Source organism: Amblyomma americanum, unplaced genomic scaffold (genome assembly GCF_052857255.1).
Source record: "Amblyomma americanum isolate KBUSLIRL-KWMA unplaced genomic scaffold, ASM5285725v1 scaffold_12, whole genome shotgun sequence".
Taxonomy (NCBI): domain Eukaryota; kingdom Metazoa; phylum Arthropoda; class Arachnida; order Ixodida; family Ixodidae; genus Amblyomma; species Amblyomma americanum.
In genome coordinates this window covers 2,184,917-2,200,371 of record NW_027526484.1, presented here as the reverse complement: position 1 = coordinate 2,200,371, position 15,455 = coordinate 2,184,917, and the positions used below count along the sequence as shown (strand labels likewise).

General features: G+C 47.7%; 1 long non-coding RNA gene across 1 annotated transcript; it reads left to right on the top strand.

Annotated features, from left to right (window-relative positions):
* The first annotated feature begins 2,407 nt into the window (after positions 1–2,407).
* On the top strand, positions 2,408–14,603 carry LOC144111859 (uncharacterized). The gene is made up of 2 exons (XR_013310150.1): positions 2,408–4,106; positions 10,517–14,603. It is a non-coding gene; the product is annotated as an uncharacterized LOC144111859 (long non-coding RNA).
* The last annotated feature ends 852 nt before the right edge of the window (positions 14,604–15,455 follow it).

Below are 15,455 nucleotides of genomic sequence, written 5' to 3'. Positions count from 1 at the left end.
ATTTTCTCCGAGAGTATGGAGCTATTATTGACCTCCGAAAGCGCACTGTCACATTTTCTACCGAGAAAGCTGATGTTTACTCCGAGGACTGTCCACGCCGCGCCGCCCTTAGAATATCCGCCGAGAGCGTTTGGATTCCGCCACGCGCCAGCGTTTCTGTGAGTGTTCACTGCGACGGACTACGTGAAGGGACAGCGGTCGCAGAGGGCAACCTGTCCCTTTTGCTCACCCACGGCATCTGCTCAGCGCGAGGTCTCATCCATCTCCGCGACGGCTGCTCTGAGCTCCTGGTGACTAACTTCTCTAACGAGCCCCGGCACCTTTTTCGTGCTACTGCCATCGCATTCGCCGACCCCTTAGCGGAGGTTTCTGAATGTTTCCTGTGCGCCCATCCCTTGACATCAGCCCGGACCTTTCGGTGACTCAACAGCGAGAACTACGTGCCCGTCTTCACCTTCAGCGGCAGCAGGGCACGGATGCACGCCGCTACAACCTCCGTCATCGGCACGTCGAATACCATCCGGGAGACCAAGTTTGGGTGTGGACCCCGGTACGCCGCCCAGGCTTGTCTGAAAAACTGATGTGCCGTTACTTTGGACCGTACCGAGTTTTGCGCCGCGTTACCGAAGTGACCTACGAAGTTCTTCCTGACGGGACTGTGCAGCCTCAGCGTCGTCCACCCCGCTCTGAGGTTGTGCACGTTGTCCGCATGAAACCCTACTTCACGCGGTAATGGATAGTACGCTCAGTGTTCTGCTAGTTTTCGCGTGGGACACCTTCGCCCACCTCCCTTGTACATTTTTGTGTGCTTGTGCTGTTTTTTTTTTCTCTTTCCACTGCCCATACTGCAACCCCGCTTTTGTTTTTCTTTTTTTTTGGAGGGGGAGTAATGCCACCTGGTGTTCTCAGGTGGCGCTGAAGTGTCTTGGAAGACGTTGAAGTGTCTCGCGCTGGCTGGCTGGCTGGCTGCTTGCTGTATTCTGCTGGTTAGCGACGTGTCTCCCTGTTTTCCGTTACATATTTTGGTGTCTCCCTGTTTTCCGTTACAATATCATCAAAGATTGATCTTTGTTCCTGTGCGCTGCTTTGTAGTTACGAAGAGAACAAAAATATGAAACAAGAACAAAAACCCACTAAGACAATGTGCCAAACTTAGTGGGCTGTCGTTGTTCCATCTTTTTTGTCTTCATCGTAGCCACAAGCAGCGCGCATAACCAAAAGCGCTAACCCAAATAGCCCCAGTAGCAGCGTTACTGAGGTCATGATTTGTGTTAGCACTGAGTAGAGAAAAAAAGTTCTCACTTGGCAGGCTATAATGCATTATATCGTCAATACAGGAACGACTGATGCATTACCAACATTGATTTCCTCTAATAACAGTGACATGGCAGCTCAGAAAACATAAAAGCTCCCTAAGGAAGTGAACAACTTTCACCAGTTTCATAAAACAAAATTGCTTTCAATGTCTCTCCTTTTTTTTCTAGAAGATCATTATCAGCCGAATTACATTCAATGCAGGACAAAGCTGCTCACAATAATCTCCAAATAATCCTGTCTTTCACCCCCCAGGGCCACCCTATTCCAGGACATTTCCCCTATCTCATCTCCATGTCTACTCTCTGCCACTCCTGGTTACGTTTTCTTTCCTTTCGAATCCATTCTGTTACCCTAAAAGAACAATGTTCAACTGTTAACACTGTCCACTGCATGGTCTGACATCAATAGGAAGACTGGTCTGATCTCCCAGCCTGTATGCAGTGTTGAAGGAAGCCAAAAGCCACTGAAACCAAAAAAAAAGCATAGAGTAGATCACCACACGTGACTGCAGAGGTCATGGGTTCGGATCCCACTGGCAGCATGTGGTTGTCTTCTCTTCTTATTTCTACTAATCAATTATCATTCAGGTAAGCAATGATTACACTGCTAATTTCCGCTTCACCAACACAACAAATAAAAAAATAATTCCCACGTGCTTTCCTTGGTTTTGAGCGGCTGTTGGCTTCCGTCATATGTGACATAATGAGCCCCTCATTTCCGTGTCCTTATCTGTTGTATGTAGTGCTGCAGTGATTGTTGCTCACACTATGCTTGACTAGAACGTGATCCCCAAATGCATAACTGGCTGTGTACAACTGCACCCAATGTAAGGATTCTTCAGGCCAACGACAATGCTGACCGACTATCTTGGTGTGATTCTCTTTCTGCTGCAGGTGCTGTGGGGAGGCTGGTGTGTCATCAGCCCCGAGTACCGGTTTTACTTTGCGGGCGACACAGGCTACTGTGACGTTTTCAAGCAAATTGGGCAGGCGTACGGGCCTTTCGATGTGGCTGCTATTCCCATCGGAGCGTACGAGCCCAGGTGAGATGTACATGCCAAGAATTGCGTAATTATCACCATTGTTTTTTTTTACTTCACCTACTGCCTCCCCTTGGCAAAGCTCTTTCAGTGACATTATCTTTTGTGTGAACTGCTACAATTATACTCCACGACAACTTTTTCTGGCAATGGAGCAGAAGCCATGCTGAAACTCGCACTCTGTTCCTGCGCAACGAAATGCATTCCCGCCCCTGTCCTTGTGACACCCCTGTACATATGTGCTGTTCACAACAAACCACTAGAAGCCAGGTTAAAATGCCAGCTGAATGCGCCATGTCAAAAACTTATGACAGAACGCACCATTTCTTATTTTGGCTATGAAACAGGTGTCTCAACACTTTACAGCACATAGATTAATACATTGCAGTAGCAATCATCATGTAATTTCTCATCGGCAACATACCATAATCTCACTGACTGACTGCAAAAATGCAACTGGTGGCCCCATTCTGGCAAGGTTTTGCAACTTTCAGGTGTACGTCAAAAGTGCTGCAAGCAGTGCAATGCTAAAATGAAACAACTATTAACTTCGATTACGTCTCTCCTCTAAAGTGTGTTCTGGCAATGTACGAAGCCAAAGAAAGTCCTTTTTCTTTCCAGTCCTTTCCAGAACCAACAATGCAATACCAACTAGATCAACAGAAGGCGATTCTCCTCCAGAGAACTGGTGCATTCTAAAATTGGAGTACCGAACATTCAAAAATTAAGAACGCTAAACCCGGCTCGAGCACCACTAATTTATGTTTGTGCAGAAAAACAGCAGCGCTATGCCAGTTCGCTATCGTTAAGAAAAAGTACAGGATGATAAGCAATGAGCTCTATGCATGCTTTTACGAAGGCGCTCTTTGATGGCTTAATAGAAAACTGCTTGCATTGTATGTGGGAGGTACTGGGCTCAAATCCTGTTACAGCCTGTTACATATTCAAACCCTCCCGTTCAGCTCACCCAGGGGAGGCAGCGTCTGAAAAAGATGCCACGTGTTCCCTCAGACCGCACTGTCTTTCAGTGCTTGCAATGGCTGCACGATCCTTAACTCACTGTAACAAGAGGAACATGCAACACAACATAATAAAGCACAGAGAACGCCCATGTTTTCTAGAATTTCATACTTTCATCAGTTTGCGGGAACACGATGGCCGCAGGTGGCACAGGACCAGGTTAATTGGAGAGACATGGGAGAGGCCTTTGCCCTGCAGTGGGCTTAGTCAGGCTGCTGATGATGGGCTCCATAATAAATCATAAGAGCCATTATCATCTCAAGGTTCAGAATCACCAATGTGCAGTGTGAAACAGAACAGTTTGTGGTAAACTGCTATATACCCACTCCACGTCTTTGCAGCCTAACACCCACATATCTCAGCATGGTCCACCCTATGTCACCTTCACATGCGTAGTGCTGATTTCCTCTAGTGTCCGACAAACATATGACTTTGGCTCAAGTTCGAAACATTTGGAACGTTGTGCAGTGGCTGCATTTGCAAAGCAGAGAAAATTATGCTAAAAATTTTCAGAAACGATGAAACAAAATTCAGCAGTGTGCTCGAAAGAAAGCAGCAAACTACAGTCAGTGCAGCAGCTGCTTGTGAGGTCACATGCCCTGTGCCATGTTGCAGGTGGTTCATGAAGTACCAGCACGTGAACCCCGAGGAAGCAGTTCTTATCCACAAGGATGTGCGCAGCCGTGCCACGCTGGCAGTGCATTGGGGAACCTTTACGCTTGCCAATGAGGTAAGACAGTTTTTCAGATTACTGCCTCGTACGATGAGCATGATATCTGGAAAGCTCGTTACAACAGACACTCCGATGGCACATTGTCAGGCAGTGTACTCACTATAAGGTTTAATTCATCACACTTGATTTCAGCACATGCTGCAATGCCACAACTAAACAAAATACATGAGGTTCGGTGTTGTATAAATTGTAGTGGAGCTTTTTTTGTGTGTGTGGTAGTGTTTACGAGCACATCCTTACAACCAAATTCTTCCAAGTGTTTGAAGCATTAGTTAGAGGACCATAGACACCTAATTTCAGTTATGTTTTCTTTTTTCAAATGATCTGTGGACATTAGAATATGTGGTTCAACACATGGTATTCATCAACGACCACAAAATAATCCATAATTGAAATTGTTTTTGATGCTGTTCTGGTTTCAGTTTCATCAACCGAACGATGGCTGTGACGTTTAGGGAGTGTTTAGGTCACATGACACACGAAAAGAACTGCAAAATTATTGCTGATGCATAGTTTTAATTCACTACAACGGTTAGGCCGGCCTGGTTCAAGAGCTGGAGTGACAAAAAAACGACATGTCAGCAGTTATATTGCAGTTTTTTTTCATGCCTCAAGTGTTTCAAGAAGACGATGATGATGATGATTAATTTTTCTGGTGCTGGGGTGGCTTTGGCCAAAGACCTTCATGGCACAAGGTATTTTCTTCTACTCAAGATGGGATCAAAAGACCCGTTTTAAATGCATTTTACCCCAGTTAATCCGAGCACCAGGCCAGGGCAAAGCCTGTACCCATTGTATCACTGGTGGATACCCGGCGGCACTGGGAATCGAACCCCGCACCTCCCACATACGAGGCAAATGCTCGAGCCACTAAAGCACTGCTGCAGTATGTTTTAAGATGAACACAATAAAATTTACTTTCTTGTTAATCTTAAGCGTTATTACACTAGCTTATTGAGATGTTCATCAAAAATCTGTCCTCAAGTAGCAAGACACCGCAAGGGTGGATAGCTGTCACCTACTCCAGTCCATTTTCAGCACAATAAATGTGCATTCAGACTATGTAACCTGTTGCCATATGGCATATTAGGAACTTATTCGCACAATCGTGCGTGAGGAGCTTCACAAATTTTGTAGCCCGTCGCAGCCTGCGCTCGGTTCCATCTCCGCTCTTGTACGAGAGGAGGTGCAACAGGCGTTCCGGGGCCCTGTTCCTGTGGTCGACGTACCACCTCTGCCTGGGGACTACCACCGTCCGACGTACGCCGAAGTTGCAAGGCGTCCGGCTCCCGCTTCGCCGCCACCAATTCACGCCACGCCTCAAGCCCCGCGGCCCTCTGTGCAACCGGTGCAGTACTTCGAGGATCGTCGAGCACCCCTCCGAAAGGCCGACGTTTGGCGTACACCTAACCGACGACCGCTCTGTTTTCACTGCGGAGAGCCAGGTCATCTTTATCGAGATTGTTATTACCGACGCATCGGCATCCAAGGCTTCCGCACCGACTCACCGAGACCCCGTCAAGGTGAACGACCCCCTGAAATTGAAGAATTCCTTGCGGACCAGCGCAATCCATCCCGAGCGCAGCGGCAGTCGCGCTCACCCTCACCGAGGCGCTCTTCCCCGACACCTCCCGGCTTCTCGCGAGCGGCACCGGGCCGATCGCCAAGTCCTCGTCGGGAAAACTGAAACCCGCGACCTTCGGGGGCGAGGTCGCTGGGGGGCGCTGTGCTGAAGACCTCCCGTCGTCGCCGCTACAATCCGACAAAAACCCGCCGACGCCATCACTAGAGTTAAAAAACCGCGTTTCTTTAGAAATACCCGTTCTTATCGATGGTCGCAGAGTAAGCGCATTAGTTGATACCGGGGCCGATTATTCGATCTTAAGTGGACAACTGGCGACCATTCTGAAAAAAGTGATTACCCCTTGGCCTGGCGCGCACCTTCGAACTGCCGGCGGTCATCTGGTTACGCCCAAGGGTATGTGCACTGCTCGCGTTCAGATCAGCAAGTCCACGTTCGTCGTCAGCTGCATCGTCCTGGGCGAGTGTTCTCGGGACCTAATCCTCGGCATCGACTTTCTGCGGGAGTATGGAGCAATTATCGATCTGCGCAACCGAATCGTCATGTTTTCCACAGAGCAAGCCGCCGAACTCGACAACTCCTGCCAACGCAGTGCCGCACTTCGCGTTTTCGCCGACAGCGTCACACTTCCGCCCCGTAGCAGTGTTTTGATTGAAGTCGCCTGTGCTGAGTTGCACGACGCTGAAGCAGTCGCCGAGGCTAATCATTCGCTCCTCCTGACTCAAGGCATCTGCGCCGCTCGAAGCTTACTAACAATTCGCGCTGGCCGGTCTGCGATCCTTGTTACAAATTTTTCTCCAGAGCACCGGCACCTTTTCTCTGGAACTGCGATCGCTACCGCTGAAGCGGTTGTGGATGTTCCGGTCTGCTTTGCGTTCGCGGCAGCGGCCCCTGACGACCAATCATCGCGCGCCACTGACGACCAATCTGTTCCGAATGTCGACATCAACTGCAACCTCCCCGAAGGAAAGCGCCTGGCCTTAGAGCACTTGCTATTGGAGTATAAACAGTGTTTCGCTTCTTCGTCGAAAGTTCGTCAAACGCCCCTAACGCAACACCGGATCATTACGTATGACGACGCTCGCCCTATCCGCCAGCAGCCTTATCGTGTTTCCGCCAAAGAACGGGAAGTAATCCAAAAGCAAGTTCAGGAGATGATTGACGACGGTGTAGTTCAACCTTCCCAAAGCCCGTGGTCTTCGCCTGTTGTCCTTGTTAAAAAGAAGGATGGAACACTTCGATTCTGCGTGGACTACCGTAAATTAAACAATGTGACTAAAAAGGACGTCTACCCGTTGCCCCGCATTGATGACTCCCTGGACAGATTACGGCGTGCTAAGTACTTTTCATCCATTGACCTGAAGAGCGGTTATTGGCAAATTGAAGTGGACGAACGGGACCGCGAAAAAACTGCCTTCGTTACACCAGATGGCCTCTATGAATTCAAAGTGCTGCCTTTTGGCTTGTGCTCTGCGCCAGCGACGTTTCAACGGATGATGGACACTGTCCTCACCGGCCTCAAGTGGCAAAGTTGTCTTGTATACCTGAACGACGTTGTCGTTTTTTCAGAAACTTTTGAACAGCATCTCGTGCGCCTGCGAACTGTCCTCAGAGCCCTCCATTCCGCTGACCTTACGCTGAAGCCCCAGAAGTGCCACTTCGGTTACACAGAGCTCAGGTTCCTCGGTCACGTTGTGAGCGCCGACGGAGTTCGACCCGACCCCGACAAGACAGCCGCCGTCGCCAATTTTCCTACTCCGACTGACAAGAAAGCTGTCCAGCGTTTTCTGGGTCTCTGTGCATATTACCGACGGTTTATTGCGGACTTCGCAAAGATTGCAGAGCCGTTGACGCGCCTCACCAGGAGCAACACCTCCTTCGTTTGGACAATAGACCAAGAGACGGCTTTCTCTTCGCTCCGCCAACGCCTTCAGACATCTCCCGTTCTTGCACACTTCGACGAAGAGGCCGACACCGAGATCCACACCGACGCCAGCAATATCGGTCTTGGAGCTGTCCTTGTCCAACACCAAGAGGGCATTGAGAGAGTTATAGCCTATGCTAGCCGTACTCTCTCCCGCGCCGAACGCAATTACTCTACGTCAGAGAAGGAATGCCTTGCTGTCGTATGGGCCACCATGAAATTTCGCCCTTACCTTTACGGCCGCGCATTCAAAGTCGTAACCGACCACCACTGCCTATGCTGGCTGGCTAATTTGCGAGACCCGTCTGGACGATTGGCCCGCTGGAGTTTACGGCTCCAAGAATTCGACATTACCATCGTATATAAGTCGGGCCGTAAACACGAAGACGCCGACACGCTGTCGCGTGCACCACTCGACTCTTCCGGTCCCGAAATCGACGACGACAGCGGTTTCCTCGGTATACTTAATGCATCGGACATAATAGCCCGGCAGCGGGCTGACACGGACCTCCGACCGCTGATTGACAACGTTGAAGGTCACGCCATGCCTCTACCACGACACTTCGCTCGACGTCTCGGCTCTTTCTGTTTGCGCGAAGGTATCTTATACAAGAAGAACTCGAGAGGCCAAGAAAGAGCTTACCTTCTGGTACTTCCGGCCGATCTTCGCGCCGACATTTTATTGGCATGCCACGACGAGCCCAGTTCAGGCCATCTGGGTTTTTCCCGGACGCTCGCCAGGATACGCAACATGTACTACTGGCCCGGACTCTCGAACGATGTCCAAAGGTACGTAAAAAGCTGCCGTGAATGCCAGCGCCGGAAGACGCCACCGCTTAAGCCGGCGGGTTTTCTCAAGCCCGTTACTACACCCCGCTCTCCGTTCGATCAAATAGGAATGGACCTTCTCGGTCCTTTTCCGTTGTCACTCTCAGGAAACAAGTGGATCATAGTCGCTACTGACTATTTGACTCGCTACGCCGAGACCAAGGCGATACCCTGTGCCACAGCTTCAGAGGTCGCCGACTTTTTCATGCAAAACATCGTCTTGCGGCACGGAGCCCCTTCGTGCGTTATTACCGACAGAGGCACCGCGTTTACAGCGCAGCTAATCGACCATATATTTACGTTGAGCTGCACTAGCCATCGCAAGACCACAGCTTATCATCCGCAGAGCAATGGGCTAACCGAACGCTTAAACAAGACCATTGCGGACATGCTGTCAATGTACGTAGACGTTCAGCACAAAACTTGGGATGAGGTGCTACCGTACGTCACATTTGCGTACAACACGGCCCTCCAGGAGACTACACGCTTTACTCCCTTTCGTCTTGTATATGGACGTGAAGTCCAGAGCATGCTTGACGCGATGCTACCATGCCTCGATGACGACCAACTCGCACCCGATGTTCATGAAATTGCCCAACGCGCTGAAGAAGCCCGTCAGCTTGCCCGCGTACACATCGGCCCACCTAGTGTTGCCAGGTGGCGCAAGCTGTCCGATGGTGGCAAACGATGATGTGACTGCAGCAGCATGCACGGGCCGGTCGTAACTGGCGCAACGCTGTTGCAGGACCTTCTCCATCGTTGTGGCTTCCGAAAGAAATGCAGCAACTGTAGATGGTGGGCTGCGCACGAGGCCTGCGAACAGCTGCTCTTTGACGCCTCTCATTAAGTGCCGAAGTTTCTTCTCTTCAGGCATGGCAGGATCAGCTCTCCTGAAGAGCCGCGTCATGTCCTCGACGTACATTTGTACGCTTTCGTTCGGTAGCTGGACGCGGGACTGGATTGCCCGCTCCGCTCTTTCGCGGCGATCCGCGCTGGTGTAGGCCTCCAGCAGGCGACGGCGAAACTCGCCAGGAAGTTAGAACTTCCTCACGGTTCTCAAACCACGTGCGGGCGCCATCCTCTAGGCTAAAGTAGACGTTTCTTAGTTTCGCGGCGTCGTCCCACTGGTTATAAGCAGCCACACGCTCGAAGTGAAGGAACCAGTCCTCCACGTCTTCGAAAAGGTCCCCGTGGAAGGCCTTGGGAACCCGCGGGGTCTGCAAGGTATAGTGGGCAGGTGTAGCACCGGCAGCTTGCGTGAGAATACCGGTGGCTGGTATCATGACTGTCGCGAGTGGTCCAAGCTCCGGTGAAAGTCCCTGCAGCCTCCGGCTGAAGCGGTGTACCGGGGTGTCAATCGGCGCAGGGCTGGCGGCACGGCTCCCTGGAGGGGTTTCTTGCATGGGATACTCGTACCCAGCACCTCCACCAAATTGTCACGGAGTTCTCACGGAGAGACGCTTCAACAGCTGGAGTCGGCAAGAGGAGACGGTAATGGCGGCCGATCCGCGAAAGCACGATCGCAACCTCATCGTCTTCGCGGACAGCTTGCGCCACCTGGCAGCACTAGGTGGCAATATGAAGTACCACAAGCGATGGCAATAAACAAATTTAAGCACTTTTTCCCCCCCCCTAATAGAGGACACTTGAATTGGGGAGTGGTGTTTAGCATAAAGGTATGTTCAGGTTGAATGTGTTCTTTTTCTGATGTAATACAATCAAAAGATAAGGGGCACTTAGAGCCGCAGGTACTTAATTTTGGATCAATGCAATATAGTGATTCACATCAGCCTGCCAACCAATGAGTGCGCTATCAGGATGTGCTGCAAGGATAGGTAACTCAGAGAACAGTATCCTGTATGGTCATGTGGTTCAAATGGACGTGACCTATGTGCACCTTGATGCGACACACTTGTGGTGGTAGGGGGGTACACTATAGCTATCTACATTGCTCCTTCATTCCAGGAGAGAGCCACAGGTTTGGGAGTTTTTTTTGGGGTGTGCAGACTCTAGAGGAAGAAAACTAATTATTTTTCTTTTTATTTCTCCTTCCTCCCTTTCGTGCTTTTCCAGTACTACCTCGACCCTCCCGTGAAACTGCGCGAAAGTCTCGATCGCCACGGCATATCGCCCCGCGAGTTCTTCACGTTGAAGCACGGCGAGTCGCGGCTGCTGCACGCAACGACTTCGAACCGAACGTCCCGTGTGTTACCCTGACGACCGTGCTAGGGCGTGTCTGATTTCGATGTTTTTGGTTGTTTCCTCAACCTTCTGGCCGTGGCTTGATCCTCGGCTGTGTGTCGCAGCAAGGCTGACATCAACGGTGGCCCGCGACATCAACGCAGAAGGGATGCACTGCTGCTGTCATCAACAGCGCAAGTGGTGACGGCACTTACCTCCAAATGCAAGCAGTCAGCATCGACTACATGAGTGGCCTTGTTTTTCTCTCTTGATTTTCGTCGGGTGCAAGCAACAACTGCACTGAAAGATCAGAGACTGGAAATATCGCAAGCCAGCAGCAGCCATGTTGTTGGCTGCTTGTTTGTTTGTTTTTATTTGTGTGTGTGTGTGTTCCTGTGTGAGTGTGTGCAAACAGTTGTCCTTGAAGCGGATTCGAAGCATTGTCCTCGAGGAACGGTTTGGCTATTGTATGGCATGCATGTGGGTACACAGAGCCTGGTTTCACGAAGGCACTACACTTCAGCAGGGTGATTATTCCGTGCCCCTCGGGACATCCGACACTCGAAACTACGATTGGGCAAGGGGCTCTTTATTGTTGAGAGAAGAGTTGTTGTTGCTGTTGTTATTGTTGTTGTGACTGTTTATTCTTGTTAACTGCAGACGTTGCTGGGCGAAAGGGGTTGTAAGAAATCTTTTTTTGGGTCACAGCGGCCTCTCTGCAGTTTTGAGAATTTTTTTCTTTTTTTGATTCCCTTGCAGCCATGTTTCACGGCTGACAAGCGAAGTATTCCCCCTTAATGCACATAGGAGTGAAACTATTTAATGTGGATTTCCTACGGTCGTGTTTTCCGTGCCTTAACTTAGTGTGGTATTTATAAGTACCTGTTCCAGATCGTCTGTGCAATCATTTATGCACTCCCTTAAATGTCACTGCTTAGAAATTGAAGCTCTCCTTACTTTTATAGTGCAAAGCTAACCATTTGTTACACCAGGTACTTTTGTCCACTTCACCGAAACTAGTCAGCATTGTCCAGCTTTTGACAAATACTTTAAGCATTTTCTTTTGTGCCCAGCTCGATTCCAAAAGTGGCCTGCCCATTAACATAAGCTTGTGTGAAACACTGCTTTTTTTTTTTGAGCAATCACAAATTGTTTGGTACCCGGTGAAGTGAGCCAGCCAGGCAGGCCACTAGCAAATATGCTTCGGAGAAGTGCCGGTGATAGTTAAATGTGTACTTCAAAGGTTATGCTCCCTTCAGGTTGTGTTTTCTAATTAACTTCCTCTTGCTGACTCCTTTCTCTAACTGAAACTTTCCCATGTTTGCAAGAGTTTCCACATCCCTCACTCATCATCTCAGCAGAAAAAAAAGAAAGAAAACGAAGAGACTTCTTTATTTACAAAAACGAAAAAACCAGCACTTCATTTCCAGAGAAGTTTACAACACCTTTAGCTTCAAAAGAACCTTATACTGTCCACTAGCACTATTGCTGCAAAAGTATGTAGCAAATTCCGTCCTAATTTTAAAATGATTTGTGGCCCCCGTTTTCCTTTTGTGCTGCTCGAAATAATAGTACACCACTTGTACATGGAAAAGAAACCAACAACTGCTTTCACACACTCCGTATTAAACCAGGCAGTAAGAAAGGTGCTCAGATTCAGAAGATAAGTGGTTGGAAACACATCTTCTTCAACCATTGTTTTGCTATTGGCAAAGGCCTAAATGCGCCGATCTCCAGGCAGTAGTGACAACACGTAATGTAACAGAAAGTACCAGCTAACATTTGTGTGATTCCAGTCTTCACAAGCTTTCTTCATGCACATTACGACATTAATCATGGCACTTGAAGCAAGCAAAAGTTTTGTGTCAAAGTGTTATAAAATGCTGTTCTAAGCAACATGTACTTCAATGAACTATTTTACTTTACTGAACATTTTTTTTGAACACCTGCAATATTTCAGCACCCGTAATAAACATTAAGCATTTCTTGCAGGGTTCACACGTCCCTCATTTGTCATTTGATAATTCCAGCAATGCCATGTTCAGCAAGTACCAGCGACTCCTCTTATGAATGTGCACTTGCTACATGTTTCTGTGCATGTGTGAATCAGCTAGTGTCAGTAATGCAAAATAAAAGCTGGCAACAGATTTGAAACTGTAAGATTAAAACAAGGCTGACAGTTCCCGCCTGCTAACTTCACATGTCACTGCTCTGGAATCAATCACCTGTGTGTTGTTCCTCTGAAAGAATTAGCCATTTTTGTTCTCTTTTTATAATGCAAGATTGAGTGCAATACCCTGATGGCCAAGGTTTGTCTTTTCTGCATGTATTTTTCCTGGTCATGCAATGCATCCCATGTGTATGCATCCTTCTGCAATGTTTTAAACTGAACGTACTGTGTTCTGCCATAATCGAGGTTCCTTTTTTTTTTGCCGCATCTCATACCTTGTTAACCTTGGAGGATGCTATGGAGGCAATCCAAGCGGAGCTGGTTTGAACCAAAACAGTGGCCCCCTCAGAATTTGTACGCCAATAGGAATGTTCATGTGCTTGTACTCTGCTTCGATGGGCGCTTACAAGATGACGCTTATCACTTGCTCCAATAAGCACTAATCTTTCACGTTTTGCTACACATGCGAGCCTAAAGCACCGATGCAGTGCTGAGATATAGGGAAAAATAAGAAATGCAAAAAAGGTACCAGGTATCGGCTGAATGCATTTTTTTCGGGTTTTTTTCCTAATGAAATCAAACAATGTATACTAAATCCAATGTCAGAGTTCACTTTCTTCGTCTTCAGATTTCGCTATTGTGTGTCGGCCTTTTCTTTTCACGTAAGTTCAAATGTTTACATTGAAAAACAAAACCTGTCATGCGTAAAATGCAAAAGGTCTGCTATTATTTAAGGTTTTGCCTTTTGGTTACTGATTTCTTTTCAGTTTAAGTGAATAGCGCACCACAATGTGTCTGCTTTCGACCCTGTATAGATTTCACTGTGTTTTGTTATAATACAATTATCAAGTGTGAGTGAAGAAGAAGCAATCTTTGTGCCCAACCTCATTCCCTTGTCAGTCTTATATTTTTTTTTTCTAGAAAGGCTTTCAGCAGCATCTGTTGGTGCACAATTACTTTTAGTAAGAACCAGCAGGAGAAGCAGCGACACAAAAGATTAAAGGTCACACAATAATCTTACCAAAATTATCACGCAGCAGCATTTGATGAGTATGACAGTGCAGCATTCTCATGAAAGTAAGATAAAAACTTAACAAAGGGTATTACACAAGCAATGCTTACATGCACAGAATATTCAACTTTCCCATTTAGAAGTTTTAATATCTGACGCTTTGCCTTGAATTCTGCATTCACACCAACAACCCCATTGTGTAGTATATGTAATAAGTCACTCGCACACAAAGTGCAGCACTACTATAGCACCACCTTTCCTAGCTCTCAGGCTCTGTTGTGGTTATTGCCATCACCAAGTGTTTTACTAGTTCCTAACAAGCAACATCAAATAGTTCATTTTTTGCAGCAGTTGTGGGAAAACAATAAAGCTGCCCTACTGTCACCTGGGTTGCTCAAACACTTTCCTCAGTCAGTAAAAACAGGTCCTTTGCATGGAATACAAACCCTTGCAAGCCAACAGGCGGAAAACACTCGTGAAATTTTGATATTGTACTTATCAGTTCGGGTGTGTGAGCTACCCTTGCAAGGCAGTTTTTGTTCACATATTGGCATGTTTAATTATACACCCGCACCAGAGCTGGTTAAATTTCCTGCCAGAATAGTTGTAGCTACCCTTATTATGAAGCAGGAGCATAGATGCTTAGGATGACTTCTTCCCGGTCAGTTCTTGTGATGTGCGCCTGCTGTACATGTTTCTGTCCGTTCTGCAGGCAGGTGTGCGCATCGTGAAGTCACCACCTTCTTGCAGTTTACTTAAGGGCTGCTTTTATGCAATAAACTGTCGCAAAGAGTGTGCATCCTGCAAATTCCTTTGTCATTTAAGCTGGCCTCCTGCTGGTTCTTCATCTTTTACCTCTGGCGGAGGACTGAGAATCCTCGCCAGAATCCAACCACAGAGTTGAGTTTGGAAGGAACACTGAGGTCAACTTCATCCAATTTTTGTCCCCAGTAAAAATTAATTGTATGGCTCCTTTTGGGAACTTTGATGTTTGTTTGGCAGTAAAAAAAAATGCCCTTATTGGCAAGAAAACTGGTCCCCCCCCCCCCGATAAGTTGCACCGAAAGGTTAGTTCTCCCATGAGACTTTGGTCGAAGTATCAGTTTTTTTCTCTCTAATTCAAACTCTTGATGTAAACAATGAAAAGGACTTCGTGATCGCCACTAGGAAGTGATTGGCACTGTAACCTAGCTTCAGAGATCCACATGCAAAAACAGTCTTGACATCATTGTAGTTTGCGTACGAAAATGGTTTTCTATACTTGTATTACATTTCTTTTGTTCACTTTTTTTTTAGCTTGCGAAAGTTCAGTTCTGAGTGAAAATGAATTTTTTGTTACTAGAACATGACAATCTCTCAATGTCTCTTAAACGTTGCCGCTTTTCCTTTGTAATACTAAAACACTTCATTCAGTGCCCGACTACTGGGAAAAGCATTGCGTGGCTATGACACAGCTCACTTGGTTCCTACAGCAACCCACGTGAAGCTCCACGCACACTGTTGAATCAAGCAATAAAAATGTTTAGTCTTGTTACTGTGGTGGATGTTTGCTTCTGTCTGTACACTTTGCTGCACTGACCAGCATTAGTAGGAAAAAAGCTAATTAAAAGCAGCATTGCTGGGTGAGGAAAGAACTCAAGACGCAGCAT